Genomic DNA, 17745 nt, shown 5'->3' on the forward strand with positions numbered 1-17745 from the left:
AGGTTTTTGGATTCTATTTCTAGCTCACTAGATGAGTCCTTGTGACCTTTGGTAAGTCACAATATCTGATTCAGCTTTTCTATTGGGGCCCGCTTGGGGAAAAACACTCCACAACAAAGGGAATCATTCAATTGGGGTAAGTCTTGAATGGGAAATATGCAAAGCTGCTATTTCTGTTTAGTTTTTAACAGAAATAGTATTTGTGCACACTCTCTGGAGAGAGAGCATATGGTCCTTAACATTATGTGCTTTCAATAGTGATATTGTTAGGCGCTAAGGAAGCCAGGGAAATTCAAATTGCACTGAAAAAAGTGGCACAGAGGGCATGCAAAAAGGGATCTTGATATGTGTCATGAATTCGATGTCATTCAAGGAGCCTCTAAAAAATAATCCAGGGTGACTGCCATTGCCACCAAATTGTCCTTGTTAAGAATCTGGATGTACATCTGGCACCGTGGGGCGGGCTGCAGAACAATCTCTAGGGATTCTCACAGTATCTTTGTGGACTCCATGGGAGTCATTTGATGGGGAGGTAGCTTTTGCGCATCCATGACAGAAAACTCTACACATTTAATTAAACAGACAATGTTCAAGGCTGTGACAAAGCTTATGACTGTATTTTTCTTTCTGTTTTGGACTGACCTATAACGGAGAGATGGGCCTAGTTCCTTCATGCTGGACTTACTATGCTGATGCCTGAAGCCCCGAGTTCCAGAGATACAAGAGGCCTTGAGTAGAGATCGTCTCCACCAACCCAATATATGAAACAGACAGGAGGGGTTACCTGGTGACACATCCAGAACTAACCCCCTGTTATGATCAAAGACAGTTGAGAGGTTTGTATTTTTAACCAAGGAGGGCCCCTCAGCCTAAGCCTGAGAACCTTTGCGGGCCTGGGTCTGGGAGAGAAGGCTTCAAACAGGTGTGGCCCTCTCTCCTTAGGCGGCGTCTCCTCCTCCCAAGGGTGTCAGGTAGTATACACATTTCACGGGTACGGAAAGACGGGTTTAGAGAGAGCGATCGCAGCAACCAGTCTGGGAGACCCCAAAGCCCTGGCATTAAAGTGCTACAAAAATCAGAGGCAGGGGGCCTTGCTGAGGTGCAGGAGGACACAATGTCTGCGTCCATCCACAAAAGCAACAACGCTGCCTCTCCTGTCAGTAAGACACGCGGTCAGCTATCTGTTTAGGGCTGAGTGTTCGGAACAACATGTCCTCATTTTGAGTGCCTTCTCCATGGTTACATGTACTCTCCTACTTTAGTCCCCTCTTTGACCAAGAGCATACAGTTGCAAGACGGTCAGCTGGGGCCAGAACTGCCACGTGACAGAAGTTGCCTGTCCTGGGATTGAGCGTCTTATCCTGGTTGCATTAGCACCTGGCTTTACCTAGCCACTAAATAACCCATTCTTTGCTGAAGCAGGTAATAGGCAAGCCTGGGTTCCCAAACAGCTTCCCACCTGCGTCGACCAAATATGACGCTCACGTCCTGCCTATTTGCTCTATTCTTAGGCTAGGAGACACAGACGATTTCAGAGAGTTCCTGTTTTGTGATCCAGTTCCACATGGCAGCTGGCTGGTCCCGCTTGGGGCTGAGGGAAGCGGCAGGCACTGACAAGGCAGAGGCTGTATCTAAGGTAAAGGTGGTGGCCTGCCCCCCTCTCCGGCTCTCGCGTGGCCTTTCTCTGTTTCTGTGTTATAGCATGCTTTTATTTTCACACTTGATCACTGTTTTCTACTGGGTTACGAACTCTGCAAAGGCAGCACCTTCTGTAGATTTGAACTCAAGTCATTCAAGCTTCTCTTTAAACCTTTATTTTAAAATTCTGTTGAATTCCATGAATTCACAAAAGGTTTCACTGGCTGTTCAGCTAATTCTGTGGAATAATGCAAACAGTGAACTCATACCAGTAATAGCTTTTCTAGACTCTTGAGGCAGCGTGATGACGTAGAAAGAGCCCCAGCTTTGGAGTCAGGCAGAGCTGGCTTTTCGTGCCCAGATTTAGTGGTGTGCCTCAGGACAGCTTCTTTATCTTTGTTTGCTCATTGCTACCAGATGGATGGTAAATGCTGAGCTGGCTGCGTTGTTAGGAATTGCTGAGATAACAGATACAAAAGGGCCTAGCCAGGGGCCCAGCACATAGTAGGACTTCAGTAAGTGTGAATCCCCTTCTCCTGGGGCATGAGGCCTTGCCTGACTGCTGCCTCACCTATGCCCTGGGGGATATTGCACCAAGCACTGGGAGCTGCCAGGCAGAAAGCAAAGCCTGTTCCTTCTGCAGCCCCAGGGCCTCCCCAATTGCTCGAGCCATTACCTCCACCTCGGGCCTTTGGAGAAACTGACTTCTCTCACAGTTTCCTGTTCCAGGCTCCTGCCACTTGTTACTTACTGGCGAGGTGGAAAGGAAATCTGATCACACAGGCAAAGGAGAAGTTAGGGTGGAGGGATTTGGCCAGCACTAGAAATAGCTTGAGGCCCCACCCTGAAACTGCCCTCCAGCCCTGGAAAGGAAAGGAAATGGGCAAGCAACAATCCCAATTCCAGACAGGTGGAGGGGGATAAAAGGCGGCGGGCTTTGATCTCAGCAAAGGAAGGAGGGAGGTGCTAACCTTTCTCCACCCCTTTCCCGTTTGTTTTCTGGGTTTCAGTTTATACATTTTTGAGGTGCACACAGTGGTGGGAAGGAGGGAAGGGGAAAGTATGAGGTGGGGCTGAGGTATAGCAGGTGAAGGTAATGCCTACTTTAGGGTAGTGGTCCCTTCTCGACCCAAGAGTCAAAGAGTAAAGAAATGAAAATCACTCAGTTCTTGTTCAGTTCAGCCCTGCAGTGTCAAGATCCTGCACGTAGACATCTGGTGCCAAAGACATTCAGAAGAAGCCGTCGGGTTGCTGCTCTTCCTTCAGAGTCCTATTTGCTCATAGGAAGCCAAGCCATAAGCCTGGAGCAGCCAATCCTTTTACTAAATACCTACTATGTGCTCGATTAGGTTAGTCACTGGGGTACAAAGATGGCAAGATATGTTTAGCAGGAGGGATTATTACAGAACTGTGTGGTAAGAGGCATAATAATAACAGTACAGATAAAAGTAGTAAGAGTTAACATTTATTAAAGGCTTCTTATGTTTCAGACACCTGAAGTGTGGAGCTGAGATTTGAAGCCAGCTCATTCTGGTCATCAGCCTCTAAACTACTTCAGAGAAAGGGACGGTGTAGAGGCGGGCATCTGCAAAGCGGACGTGGTGGGTGGGTGGGAGGCCTTCCCAAGATAGCCAGGGCAAAGGCAGGGAGTGTAGAACACAACAGCACATTTAAGGCACTGAAATCAATTTGATATGTCTCAAACGTAGGGCGCGAGGAGAATTAAGACACCAGGCTGGGAGGCATGTATCCTTATCCCAGGATAGACGGTCCACAAGGGCACAACAGTGCTTGCACCTACTAGGTGGTAAAGGACTATTTGTGGGACAAGTGAATGTAAGTGTGGGGGAGCTCGTAAATTTGAGGGAATGGACACGTCAGCTGTGCACTTTAGATGGCTCACTGGCTACAGTGTGGACAACGGAGTGGAATTTGAGGGGAGGAATGCAAGTAGGGAGATCAGAGAGAAGGCTGGTCCTAGAGACATGATGATTCGTAACAGGGCCTGAACTAGAACAATTGTGGGAGGAATGAAGAGATTGGAAAAGTTAAAAGATAGCATCAATAGGACTAAACAATGAATTGGATGTCAGACATTTGGAAGAGCGAGTTAAGGATTCCTGACTGTGTAGGAGGCACATTAATGGGATGAGGAATACAGGCAGAGGACAAGGGTTTGTGGTAGCAAACCTGGTAGCAGCAGTCAAAGGCTGGTGCCCAGTGAGGGGGGTGATTGCTGTGGGGATGGACACGATGGAAAGAGACATTGTCAAGGTAGACTCACCAGGACTTTGGTAATTGGTTGGCTAAGGCAGGGGAGAAGTCAAAGCTGATTCCTAGATTTTGAGTCAATCACAGTGCCACTGACAGAGGTGGAGTAAATTAGCAGGAAGAGCCAGTCTGGCTATGGGGAGGTGATGGGCTTGGGTTTAGCTGGGCTTCAAATGACAGTAGTGCATCTGAGTCACCATGTCTAGCAGGCAGCTGGAGATGTGATGACAGTGTGTTGAAGTGAGGTCATGGCGGACTACTAAGGGAGTAGGAGATAAAAAGATCCCCAAAAAGAGCAAGTGGAGAGGAAGAAAGAGGACAGTAAAGTGAAATCCCGTGGAGCCTTAGGGATGAGACTCAGCATGACAGGCTGGCAGTGTGCTCCTGTGGCTCAACTACTCAGTAGGGGATACAATGACAGCACTCTAGCCCCTTTTCTAATGCTTCAAGTAGCTCTCAAATTTTTGATAACTCAACGTTTACCTTTGCCTAAAAATGAGACTTGTTCTATCTGGATGAGCCCAAGGTTGGTGCCAATACCTCTTACAGTCCCCTGAGGCTTTACTCTGTCTTCAGTTGGGGAGGCTGTGCTGGTGACTGTGATGTAAACCTGAATCGCCCTGTGAGGAGAACTCAACACAACCAGAGTAACACAGCTTTGCAACCTTTCCTATATTACCAACTACTCCATCAAAGAACTTAGGCCCAACCCTGATGGAAACAAAAAAGCCCTCTTTTCGCCCACAAAAACCTTTCTGTTTATAGGAAATTCGGTTATTATAAATGTTATTTATGGTACGTTTTAAGGACATAAAATTGGGGTGGTATTGTTGGGAGTAAATTTTATTGCCACAGCTTTAGAACACAAACAAAAAAAATAACCCCATTAGTTGTTGGACTGAACTATAAGGAATTGGCACACCAAAGGTGAATGGTATTATATTATACCCAGTATTATATTATATTATACCCAGTATTATATTGTATTATATTATACCCACTATTATATTATATTTTATATATTTTATATTATACCCAGTATTATATTATATTATATTATATTATATTATACCCACTATTATATTATATTTTATATTATACCCAGTATTATTATATATTATATTATATTATATTATATTATATTATACCATGATTGAAAGGTTAGGAAGATAGTAGCTACTAGACTTAAGCTGTTACATGTGGACATGGACATGGCAATGGAAACCTCACATTCCGTCTACACTATATCTGTGTCTCACCAGTGGTACTCACTCCACCCTTCGAACACAGTCGCGACTTAAGAACTGCTTCATGGTAAGGCTCATATACGAGTGCCAGGAACTGTTTGAATGAATGAGTGAATGAATGAATAGGGCATGGAAATAGTTTTATTATTCAGCTGTTTTAATGGTCTTGTAACTTTTGGTATAGAAAAGTTTACTAAGCAAAATAATCAGGTAAACCTAAGAAACGTTAGCTTATTTGAGGATCAATCATATTTAAACAAAGAACATACCCAATATTAACCAGTCTTGTTTCAATAGTTAAAGTACTTAGAGTCTTCATGAACAAACATATACAGCTCTTTAGTGTATTGTGTATTCAGTAAGGTTGCTATAGTAGTCAATCCACAGTGATGTGTGTGTATTGTGTGTGCGTGTGTATGCACACACGCACACACAATACACACATGTTCTATTAGGTGCTGAGCATTATTCTAGGCCCTGGGCAGGGGGAAGTTGAGTACAAAAAGATAATAAGGTTTGCTGACTGCTCTCAAGGAGAGGAAAATCTAAATAAAGAAACATATAATTACAGGACTGGCAGAAGAATAAAATCAAGCTTAACTGTATGGTGTTCGCTAGAGTACATAAAACGACCTCACATGTGTGGGGACTGGACAAGTGAGATGACTTGCCCAAGGTCATAGTGCTAAAGTAACAGGTATGAACTTTAACCCATGGCTTTGGACTTTCAGCCCAGTGAGCTTTCTATTAACCATGAAACAATAAGCATAGTGGTTAAAGAGTGACATTTCTAGAGCCACAGAGGATAAGCCCTAAATCTTTGCTCAACCACCTACTAGCTGTGTGACCTTAGGCAAGTTATTTAACTGTTCTGACTCATGGTTTTCTTGTTTGTGCAATAGGGATATTTGTGCAATAGAACATACCATATAGAGTTTTGTGACAGTAAGTGAGCGTTTTCATGTAAAGCACTTAAGAACAGTGCTTGGTGCATAGTAGTAAACGCTCAGTAAATGTTATTATTAAATGCTATATCTTATTATTTATCACGGTTTAACAACTCTACAAAGAAACAGGACTTTTGCATGTAATGGACAGTAGCAAAAGTAGATTTCTTCACAAATTCCCATTCAGACTGAATGAGGTTGAATTCCAAAAAGTCTGAAGCCGGAAAGAGTGCAGAGAGATCAAGAAGAGAACGATTCAAATGAAAGAGACTAAGAAAGATGGACGAGAGGAGTGAATGAGACATTGGAAGTTGTGGGAAAGAAAGGCGGGGGGACAGAGGTGACTGACAGAAAGGAGAGGAAATAAATATGGGGGGCAGTAAATTGGCCAGGGAAGAAAGGAGGTACAGAGGAGGTGGCAGAAAAGACGAGGGTTGGTGGCCACTGCTTCACTAGGGGTCTCCCTGCAGGCCAAGGTTTTCCTTCAGGGTGAGTTTTCAGGGGTTCGGCCAAGACTAATACCACATTTTTGGCACTACCTTCTCCCTCACTGCCAGTCCTCTCCCTGTTGCTTCTCAGGGTCTGCCCATGGATCCTCACCCAGGTTGTGCTCTCAGCTCTCTCTCTCTCTGAGAGTTAACACTCTGTTGTTCTTTTAATCATCTCTATGCAGAGAGCGTATATACCTGCGTTCAGTGTTTATCACCAGCCTCTGACTTGCATTTTGAATTGTCTGCTGGGCATTTTGACCTGGAAAACTTGAATGATTGGTACTTGATGATTAATGTGTTCCAAGTAGACCTAATTCAGTCCTTTAAAAGACAGCGTTCATCTTCTCTTTTTGTTCACTCAGCACCATGGGTGAGTCCCATTATACAGTAAGCTCCTCAGCAAAGATTTGAACTTATGACTGTGCATGGGTCAGTGTGCTTATACTTTGTTTAGAGGCACTGCATTTGGGGCGTTCAAAGTACCTGAAATGATATAACATCAGGGAATGGCAATTAGGGGATCTCTATCTCTGTGACATATCCTCATTGTTTGATGAGCAATGATTTTTTCCCCTGCCACTTGTTAGATGAAGAAAAAACATCTAACTGTGTGCAAGAAGATAGAGAAAGGCATAGGGTACTTCCAAGATTGCCATTATCTATCAGGGGACAGCTTTGGGTATTACTGGTTATGCAGGGTGGCAGGTGCTGGGGAGACAATGAGGAAGCAGACAATCCCTGGCCTCGAGCAGCTTACAGTCTAGTCAAGAAGGCAGACATGATAACTATGATAAAATGAATGTTAGAGGTGCGTCATTTCTGTAGAGCTATGAGAACTCAAGTGGGAATTCTGAATTCTGACTGTGGATAAGGTTTCACACAGGAGATGGGAAGCACCTGAACTGGCCTTGAAGGATGAGTAAGATTTCAATAAGAAGGGAGAGAAGGTAAGAAAGGCAGAAGGAGCAGAATGAGGACAATAAAGATATATTTTAAACAAATCATCAAAAATTAATGTATGAGAAAGAACCCAGCACTGAGCCGACACAGATCTGTAAGGAACTTTCTTGTCTTCTCTGACTAGCACAACTATCCTTCGCGATGGACAATGACAGATTGATGGGCTCGGCAGAGGCAGGGGAAAAGTCGAGGATGGATTTGATACTCCATCAGACTGGTTACTAGGGGCAAATATGAGTTGCACTTCTTTAAAACCTGTTGATTCAGTCATTGATATTAAGGTTGCCTGAGCGCGAAGAGATGAATGAGACTCGGCTCCTGCCCTCAAGATGTGGATGGGGAGACAGCTGTGTGAACAATACCACGCTCTCAAAGCCACGCTCCTTCCCTGAAATTCACATCTGATCATGCCATTCCCTCTGCTTAAAACTGTGCTTGGCTCCCCAGTAACTGCAGGACCAAGTCCAAACTCTAAAGCAAGACATACAAAGACCTTCACACTCCAGCCCAACTGACTTCTGCAGTTTTATGTCACAGCACAGTCCAGGCTGTGACTCCTAAACTGTAGCCACACTTGACCTTGAGCCCCAACTCCCCCAGATGGAGTAAGTCCATCCTCTGCATTCCCACAGTTGCTGTGGGTCTCTCTGTCCTAGCACTTATCACACTACAGTGTAACTGTTCGTCTATGTGCCCGTCTCCCCCAATAGGCAGTGTTCTCCTCAAGGCTGGGAACAGGGCCTTATTCTTTTCTTCATGCTCGGGATTTGTTACAGGCCTGGCACATAGTAGGCACTCCATACATCTTTGTTGAGTGAATGAATGATTCTGACATGCAGCCGCTTGGGCCCAGTCATTGTTAGCAGCTGGTATTACTTAACATGAGAGATACATACAAAAATGAAAGGCAGGCAGAGTAGCTGAAAAACAGGCGGCTCTAGTGACATCATGAAAAAAACAGAAAAACAAAACAAAACTGGAGAAGGCTGAAACAACGCTCCCACTCAGGCTTTAACAAATGACCTTCCCTTTTGAGCAGCCCCTTTTTGTCTGCTTTCCCATTCACTTTCGAAAACCCAGTCATTGAAATGATTCTAATTATTCATGGTCAGTGGCATATCCAGGAAACACTTGGTTTACAAGCAATTAAAATACACTAAAATAGATTTATGCAGGTTGAACCCGATCCTGCTAGTAAGAAGGGAGTAAATGACTTACATCTTGGAGGTGTATTCGCTTCCCAAGGTTGCTCTTTATCACTGTCTATCTATTGTACTGGCTTGGTGCTAACATGGCAAACATCCGGAGGTCCTTCTTGGGGTGGGTGTGCTGTGAATAGTGCAAGGAGCCCGTAGACTGCGTGTTTAAGTGCAGCCAGCTGTCCTGTAAACGTGCGCACACTGCCCCTGCCTACGCCCACCCGGCCATGGGGAAAGGCTGGCCCAGCGACCCACAGCCCAGGCAGCAGGAAAGGGGCTGTCATGGAGGCCTTGGCTTTCAATAACATTGGAAGCACTTGTTCTCACTTAACTCCTGAAGGCCCAGTGTCTCCATTGGTAAGATGGGGACACAAATCTTCACCGTGCCAACTTTCAAGGGCTGTTTATGAGGATCAATGGAAGGAACTTGGTGAAAGCTCTAGAGCAGGGGTGTCCAAACTGCAGCCTGCGGGCCAACTGCGGCCCGCGATCCATTGTTAATTGGCCCGCAGCAAATTCCAAAAATATATTTAGTTTACTTAAATAAACCAAGTGAGGCAATACGTACTTCACCTCGAGTGAGTGGCCCGGCTGTTTGTGTATTTTACTGCATATGGCCCTTGGTGAAAAACGTTGAAAAAAGTTTGGACACCCCTGCTCTAGAGGCTAGACAAATGGAGGGGATTTCAGTTTCATGACAAAAAAACTCTAGCCTGTGGTTGTTGGGTATCTTCCATGCCCTAGATGAGCCTGAAGTTCATGAGCAGATCAGTAATGGTGCACTTACGCTTGTCCCCTAATAGTTTCTTTAAGAGTCTACACAAGGATGATTCATTACCTTGCCATACTCAAACCAACAGTGTTTTAATGTCCCTCTAATGAAGTCAGCAGTCAGCAGCTAAACAAACAGGCCATTTGGTTGAGAACAGACACGGGGCAGCAAAGGCCTAGCACATGGAGTCCAGGTGTCCTCGGACATTTTGTGGCATTCCTCCACATAACAGGCTCTGCTTCCTTAGGTTGGACTCTATGGGGGAAGAGGTTGTTTTTGCTGCTCTGAGAAACCCAGACTATAGAGCTAAGCCATTCAGCGGGTAATGTGATGGGTGCAAAAGTGAGACTGAGCAGATTGAAATGGTGTATTTCACCATCAGCTTTGGAGCTACTGTGTTTCCCCGAAAATAAGACTCAGCCAGACCATCAGCTCTAATGCGTCTTTTGGAGCAAAAATTAATAGAAGACTCGGTATTATATTGTATTGTATTATATTATATTATATTATATTATATTATATTATATTATATTATATTATATTATATTATATTATATTAAGACCCGGTCTTCTAGTAAAATAAGACCGGGTCTTCTATTAATTTTTGCTCCAAAAGATGCATTAGAGCTGATTGTCTGGCTAGGCCTCATTTTCGGGGAAACACGGTAAATGCCGAAGAACTGCAAAGAAGGATAAAAGGCTGGCCCAAAAGCAGGGTGTGCAAAATCAGGAAACTGGAGTGATGGTCCACTTGGATGTCTGATCTTAAATGAATAATGTCTTGAGATACATTAATGGAAAGTCATTTACCCTACGTCTGCAAAAGGGTCCTGGGTGTCTTCACACTGTGTCGTGTGTTCCTGCCTTTGCAGAGAGTGCCTGGCCCTCCCATCTCAGCCTAGACTGTTCCTACAAATCTTTCAAGACTCAGCTCGAATGTAACGTCTTAGTTGACTGTCTAAAGGCAGAGTTTCTTGTTACGTCCTCTGTGGCCCCACAAGGCCCTCTGCAGCCCTTCTTCCCCACTCTGCTGTGACTGCAGCTCTCAGGACCAAGAAGCACATGGTAGTTTCACTCGGTACAGAGCAGGTCACAAAGATGGTGCTCACTGAAGCCTGGTGGAGTGAATGAGCATGCGAGCTCAGTTACTGGACCTGCACAGGACCCAAAGGAAAGGCTCAGTAGGCAATGATTTGCTCTGGTGTCTGCTTCTTCCACACTGCTTTACCTGCTTAGTGCTGGCTTCGGTGCTGATGAGCAGCAGGACACCTGCTGACAATGCACGGATGAGGCACAGCCTGCGTGGCCTCTTAGTCCAGGCTATTAGTTTGGTTCCCACAACTTGCAAACACGAGCTGGAAAAGTGACGCCCTACCCCTCCAACAGCACAGACAGCATTGTTTAGTTCGTTTGAAAAGTGAAATTGCATCCATTACCAGAGATGAGTGCCTAACGGACGGCAGCCACAGTCTAGTTCTCCTTCTGGTCTTGTTAATGATGGACTCGATGACTTTGGACACATCGGCTCATCGCACATTCCCCAACCCCCAAATGGGGAGAATGAAGATGTGTGCATTGAGTCAATAAGAAGCTTGACTGACATCCTTGTGGATGGGGGAAGCAGCAGTTGACACTGGCAGAGCCTGTAGGGTTTTGTTGTTTTGCTTGTTTCTGTGTGTGAATCACTCTGCCTCGAGCCCAGATGTGCAGCTTGTGGAGATGAAGGCCTGAGCTGCAGCAGAGCCAATGCATGTGGAAGTGGACAGGACGGGTCGGGACGGGGTGGGACAGGATGGGATGCTCAGCTGCTGGCTTGCCGACAGCTGGCTTCCTGTTCCCTGGTAGGGACCAGGAGCAACACACTTCGAAGCCTGGGTATACTGGAACAGTTTTGTATTGAAATGAAATAAAACTCATGACAAAGTCAATCTGACACATCTTTAATGATACGCATAATGATTTCTGTGCTGTGCTTTAATTAGGCATAATGGCAAGCAGCTCCCAGGAATGACTGCAATTACGATTGCTTTCACACAGCTCAACCAAATATCTCTGAGGCCAGGCAGCATGGCGGTGGGACCAGGGGGTTCTGCAGAGCAGAAAACTACTTGCAAGGCATCTCTCTACCTTTTATTGGGGACCAGAAAAAAGATCTGATGACGGGCGTGGATGGCTAGCTGCTTTCTCCACCTTTCCACAAGGCCTGATTCTGCCATGGGGCCTTTAACCTCTAAAGTATATTCCTAACGTTTGGATCCTGATTTCAACAAATTCATGAAGAAAGATGTTGCTGAGACAACTGGGTAAAATTTAACAGTGACTGGTAATAGATGATGCTAAGGAATTATCAATTTTGTTAAGTTTGAAAATAGTATTGTGGTTAAGAAAAGGTCCTCATCTGTTTGCGAAACACTGAAACATTTATAGGTCAGCAACGGTGTAATGGTATGGCACCCAGGATTTGCTTTAAAATACTTCAAGAAAAAATGGGGACTAGAACAAAAAAGAGTGGCAGAATGTTGATAATTGTTGAAGCTGGGTGATGAGCACATGGGGGTTCATTATACTCTTCTGTCTGCTGTGTATATGTTTGAAAGTTTCCATAACATAAAAGTTAAAAAAAAAAACCCACATATACCCGAGACTGCTCTGGCAGTGACTCAGACATTAGGGAAAATTAGCTTGATCATGCTGACGACACCTAGCAGACGCAGGCAGCTATCAGGGACGGGATTTGGGGTGGGCAGACTCAGGGAGGTAGGTGGGCATGTGCTGGGGCCTGGGCCACTGCTTGGAAGGGCAAAGTCCTGCACGGGGACATGAAGAGTCAGAGGACAGTCTGAAAATTCTGGGAAAGAAGGCAGGAAGTGAAAGAAGAAAGGAGACAGAATGTAAATAACAGGTGCTCAAGTCCATGCGTTAGGTCCCCTGCTAGCCTGGAAGCTCCTGGGGGTTGGGCCTGCATCTCAATGCTGTCTTCGCCAGAGTTCTCAGGACGTTAGCCTATTCATTTGATTTCACTCATTCATTTATTGAGTGCCTGCTATAGCCAGGGAATACAAATGTGTGCACGTGGTAGGCAAAGTCACTGCCCACAGGCAGCTCACATTCTAATGGGAGGAGACGCTCAGTAAACAGCAGGGATATATATCAGACGGTGATAAGTGCTTCAAAGAAAAATAATGTAGGGTGAGGTGGAAAGGGAATGCTGGTTAGTGTCTCAGGACCAAACTCGCATGGCTTGTAGGCCCATGTGAGCTTTTCCAGGTGGCCCCTGCACTGGACATACGGTCATGTTGGACTCCATGCCTGGGTTTCACCAAGGGCTCCTGGGCCTCTCAGCCTTTATATACATTTTCACCTCATTCCTGACTCAATTGTCCCCGCCTACACTTGATTAATCTGCAGTTCTCTCTAGGTACCACTTCCTCGAGGAAGCTTTCACACTATCCCCTGGGGTCTTCTGTGATTTCACAGCAGCCTTCTATGAATCTCTACTACAGTACTTACCATCTGGATTATAATTCTCTTCCCTACTGGACTTTGAGCTCTTTGAGGATAGAGAGCATGTCTTCTCGTATCTATAGCACAGGCCTAGAACACACTTAGGATCCTATATGTGCTAATGAAGACATGAGTGAATGGATGGATGAAAGACAGAACGCTGGAAACTGCGGAAGCATCCTCATCTTAAATCAAATACTGGAGCAGTAAAGGGGCTAGTGCGCTCAGATACCAAAGGGAGAAATGTGACCGTACAATGTATATATGAAACTTTATGATATGATAATAATAACCATATTCACACTTGACATTTATTGCATGGATGCTGGAGCCAGACCACCTGGGTTTTAATTTTGGCTCTACCATTTCTAGCTGTGTAAGATTTGGGGCAGGTTACTTACCCTATCTATGCCTCAGTTTGCTCACTTGGAAAATGGGGGCGATGATAACACTATATATTAAAATAAGATAAAGTTCTGCAAAAGGGTTTGCTATTATTATTTATTACTGTAAGTCAGTGATGGCTCAAAACGCTTTACTTTTTCATTCATGTGCGTTGAGCGCAAGCCAATTCTGGGCCCTGGGGAAAGAGTGCTTTCATGGAGCTTACGTTTGACCTAACTTGATCCTCGCACATATCTTCATTATATAAAGAAGAAAAGTGAGGCTTAAAGCTGTTAAGTAACCTGTCCAAGGTCACAAAGCTCATAAGTTGAAAATTAGGGTTCTCTCTGGACCTTGTGACTCCAAAAACCATTGCTTCAGAACAGGGATTGACAAACTATGGCCCATGGGCCAAATCTGTCCCTCTGTCATTTTTTTCCCTTGAAGATATAATTCACCCTTTTAGAGTACACAATTCAGATATTCACAAGTAGTATATTTACAAGGCTGTGTAACTATTGCCAGTATCTAATTCCAGAATATTTTCATCACTTCAGGAAATAACCCATAGCCATTAAGCATTCATTTCCCCTCCTCCCCGCCCGTAGACAACCACTAATCTTCTTTCTGTCTCTATGGATATGCCTATTCTGGACATGTCTTATAAATGGAATGATATAATGTATAGTTCTGTGTGTCTGGCTTTTCACTTAGCATGTTTTCAAGGTTAATCCATGTTATAGCATGTGTCAGCATTTCATTCCTTTTTAAGGCTAAATACTATTCCAGTGCATGGATAGGCCACATTTTGTGTATCCATTCACCAGTTGATGAAAATTTGGGTTGTTTCCACTTTTGGGCTATTATAAATAATACTGCTATGAAATTTTGTGTGCAAGTTTTTGTATGAACATATGTGGTTATGTACCTAGGAGTGGAATTTCTGGGTCATGTGGTAACTCTATGTCTAACTTTTGGAGGCACTGTCAGATTGGTTTTCAAAGTGGCTGCACCATTTTACATTCCCACCAGCAGTGTATGGGGTTCCAATGTCTCTATTTCTTTGTCAATACTTGCTATTGTCTATCTTTTTGATCATAGCCATCCTAGTAAGAGTGAACCGGTATCTCATAGTGGTTCTGATTTGCATTTCCCTAGTGCCTAGTGATGTTGAATGTTTCCTCATTTGTTTATTGGCCATTTGTACATCTTCTGTGTTTCACATCCTTTCACCCATTTTGAAATTGACTTATTTTGCTTTTTATTATTGAGGTTTTTTTTCAAATGATTTAATCTTATTTTATTATTATATAAGTTTCAGGTGTACAGCATTATAATTCAACATTTGTTGAATTGTACACTACAAAGAGATCACCCCCAAAAATCTAGTTTACTATCCATCACCATAAAATTGACCCCTCTTCCCCTTTGTCCTACACCCCCAAGTCCTACACCCCAATCTGTTCTCTGTATCAATGTGTTTGTTTTTGATTTGCTTGGTTCATTTTCAGTTTTGTTTTTGTTTTTTTAGATTCCACATATGAGAAATCGTATGGCATTCGTCTTTCTCTTTCTGACTTATTTCACTTAGCATTATCCCCTCAAGATCCATTGCTGCTGCAAAAGGCGAGATTTCATTTTTTAAAAATTTACTGGGGTGACAATTGTTAGTAAAACTACATAGATTTCAGGTGTACAATTCTGTATTACATCATCTGTAAGTCCCATTGTGTGTTCACCACCCAGAGTCAGTTCTCCTTCCATCACCATATATTTGAGAGATTTCATTTTTTATGTCCGAATAGTATTCCATTGTACATATGTACTGTATCTTCTTTACATTTATCCATTGATGGAAACTTAGGTTGTTTCTATATCTTGGTTTTTGTAAATAATGCTGCAATGAAAACAGGAGTGCATATAGCTTTTTGAGTTGGTTGTTTTGTTTTCTTTGGATAAATACCCAGAAGTGGAATAGCTGGATCATATGGTAATCTTCATGACAACCATATGTCGTAAGCACAACAGCTTTCACTATTTTACATGTGAGAGAACTGATGATTAGAATGCAAAAGTGACTTGGTAAATGGTGGAACAGGAATTCCACCTGTTTATGGCCCATTTCTACCATCATATCTTAACTTCTTTAAATCCCAAAATGCTGATTCATTTTTGTTTTGTTCTTTAGTTTCAGGTATACAAAACAATTGAGTTGTAAGAGTTTTTAAAAATGTATTCTGGATACAAGTCCCTTATCAGATACATAATTTGCAAATATTTTCTTCCATTTTGTGGGTTGTCTTTTCACTTTTTTGATAGTGTTCTTTGAAGCACAAAGGTATTTAATTTTGATGAAGGCCAATGTATTACTTTTTTTCTGTATATTGTTCTTTTTTCTTTGGTAGCTTGGGTATTTGGTGTCAAATAGAAGAAATGAATCTAAGGTTATGAAGATTTACACCTACATTTCTTCTAAGAGTATTATAGTTTTAGCCCTTACATTTAGGTCTTTAATCTATGTTGAGTTAATTTTTATATATGGTGTGAAGCAAGTGTCCAACTACATTCTTTTGCATGTGGATATCCAGTTGTCCTAACACCATTTGTTGAAAAGACTATTCATTTCCCATTGAATGGTCTTGGCACTCTTATCAAAAATCAATTGGCCATAGGTGTATACGTTTGTGTCTGAACTATCTTTTCTATTCCATTGATCTATATGTCTCTCTGTATGCCAGTGCCACCATCTTGATTATTGTAGCTCTAGAGTAAGTTTTCAAATCAGGAAGTGTGGGTCCTCTAACTTTGCTCTTTTTCAAGATTGTTTTGGATATTTTGGGTCCCCTGCATTTCCATGTGAATTTTAGGATCAGTTTGTTAATTTCTTTAAAAAAAAAAAAGAAAAGAGGAAAAACTAGCTGGGATGTTGATAGGGATAATGTTAAATTGCTAGATCACTTTTGGGAGCATTGCCATCTTAAGAACGTTAAGTCTTCCAATCCATAAACACAGATGTCTTTCCATACATATAGGTCTTCCTTAATTTCTTTCAACAATGTCCTGTAATTTTCAGTGTCAAAGTCTTGCATTCCTTCTGTTAAATATGCTTATAAGCATTTCATTCTTTTTGATGCTATTGTAATAGGACTTTTCTTAATTACATTTTTGGATTGTTTATTGCTAAAGTATGAAAATACAATTGATTTTTGAATATTGATCTTGTATCCAGCAAACTTCCTGAACTCATTTAAAAAAAAAAAAAGACTTAATTTTTAGAGCAGTTTTAGGTTCACAGTAAAATTAAGAACAAGGTACAGAGATTTCCCTTACACCCCTGCCTCCACACGATAGCTTCCCTTATTATCATCATCCCTCAACAGAGTGGTACATGTGTTACAACTGATAAACCTACACTGACACATTGTTATCACTCAATGTCCATAGTTTACCCTAGGGTTCACTCGTGGTGTACATTTTATAGGTTTGCACACATGTATGATGATATATATTCATCATTATGATATCATACAGAGTATTTTCACTGACCTAAAAATCTTCTGTGCTCTGCCCATTAACCTCTCTCCCCATCCTCAACCCCTGATCTTTTTACTGTCTCCATAGTTTTACCCTTTCCAGAACGTCATATAGTTGGAATCATACAGTGTGTAACCTTTTCAGATTGGCTTCTTTCACTTAGTTATATGCATTTAAGTTTCCTCCACGTCTTTTCATGGTTTGACAGCTCATTTCTTTTCAGCGCTGAATAATACTCCACTGTCTGGATGTACCAGTTTGTTTATCCATCACCTACTGAAGAACATCTTGGTTGTTTCCAAGTTTTGGCAATTATGAATAAAGCTGCTCTAAACGTCCGTATGCAGGTGTTTATGTGGATATAAGTTTTCAACTCCTTTGGGTAAATACTAAGGCGTGTGATTGCTGGATCATATGGTTAAAACATGTTTAATTTTGTAAGAAACTGCCAGACTGTCTTGCAAAGTGGCTGTACTATTTCGCATTTCCAGCAGCAGTGAATGAGAATTCCTGTTGCTCTACAGCCTTGTCAGGACTTGGTATTGTCAGTGCTCTGGATTTTGGCCACATGAACTCATCTTTTAGCTCTAATAATTTGTTTTTTGTATAACTGAGGATTTTTTTATATACAAAATCATGTCACCTGCAAATAGTTGCAGCTTTCTTTTCCCTTCCCCATTTGGATGACTTTTATTTCTTTTTCTCCAATTTCCCTAGCTAGAACCTTCAGTACAATGTTGAACAAAGGGGCAAGAGTGGACATCCTTGTCTTGTTTCTGATCTTAGGAGGAAAGCTTT

At 42.7% G+C, this 17745-nt stretch overlaps 1 protein-coding gene across 2 annotated transcripts in view; it reads right to left on the reverse strand.

Annotated features, from left to right (window-relative positions):
- The window catches only part of HDAC8 (histone deacetylase 8), a 184670-nt gene that overhangs the window by 18346 nt on the left and 148579 nt on the right, over window positions 1-17745 (reverse strand). The window lies entirely within an intron of this gene.

The sequence above is a fragment of the Rhinolophus sinicus genome, chromosome X (assembly GCF_036562045.2).
Source record: "Rhinolophus sinicus isolate RSC01 chromosome X, ASM3656204v1, whole genome shotgun sequence".
NCBI classification, from domain to species: domain Eukaryota; kingdom Metazoa; phylum Chordata; class Mammalia; order Chiroptera; family Rhinolophidae; genus Rhinolophus; species Rhinolophus sinicus.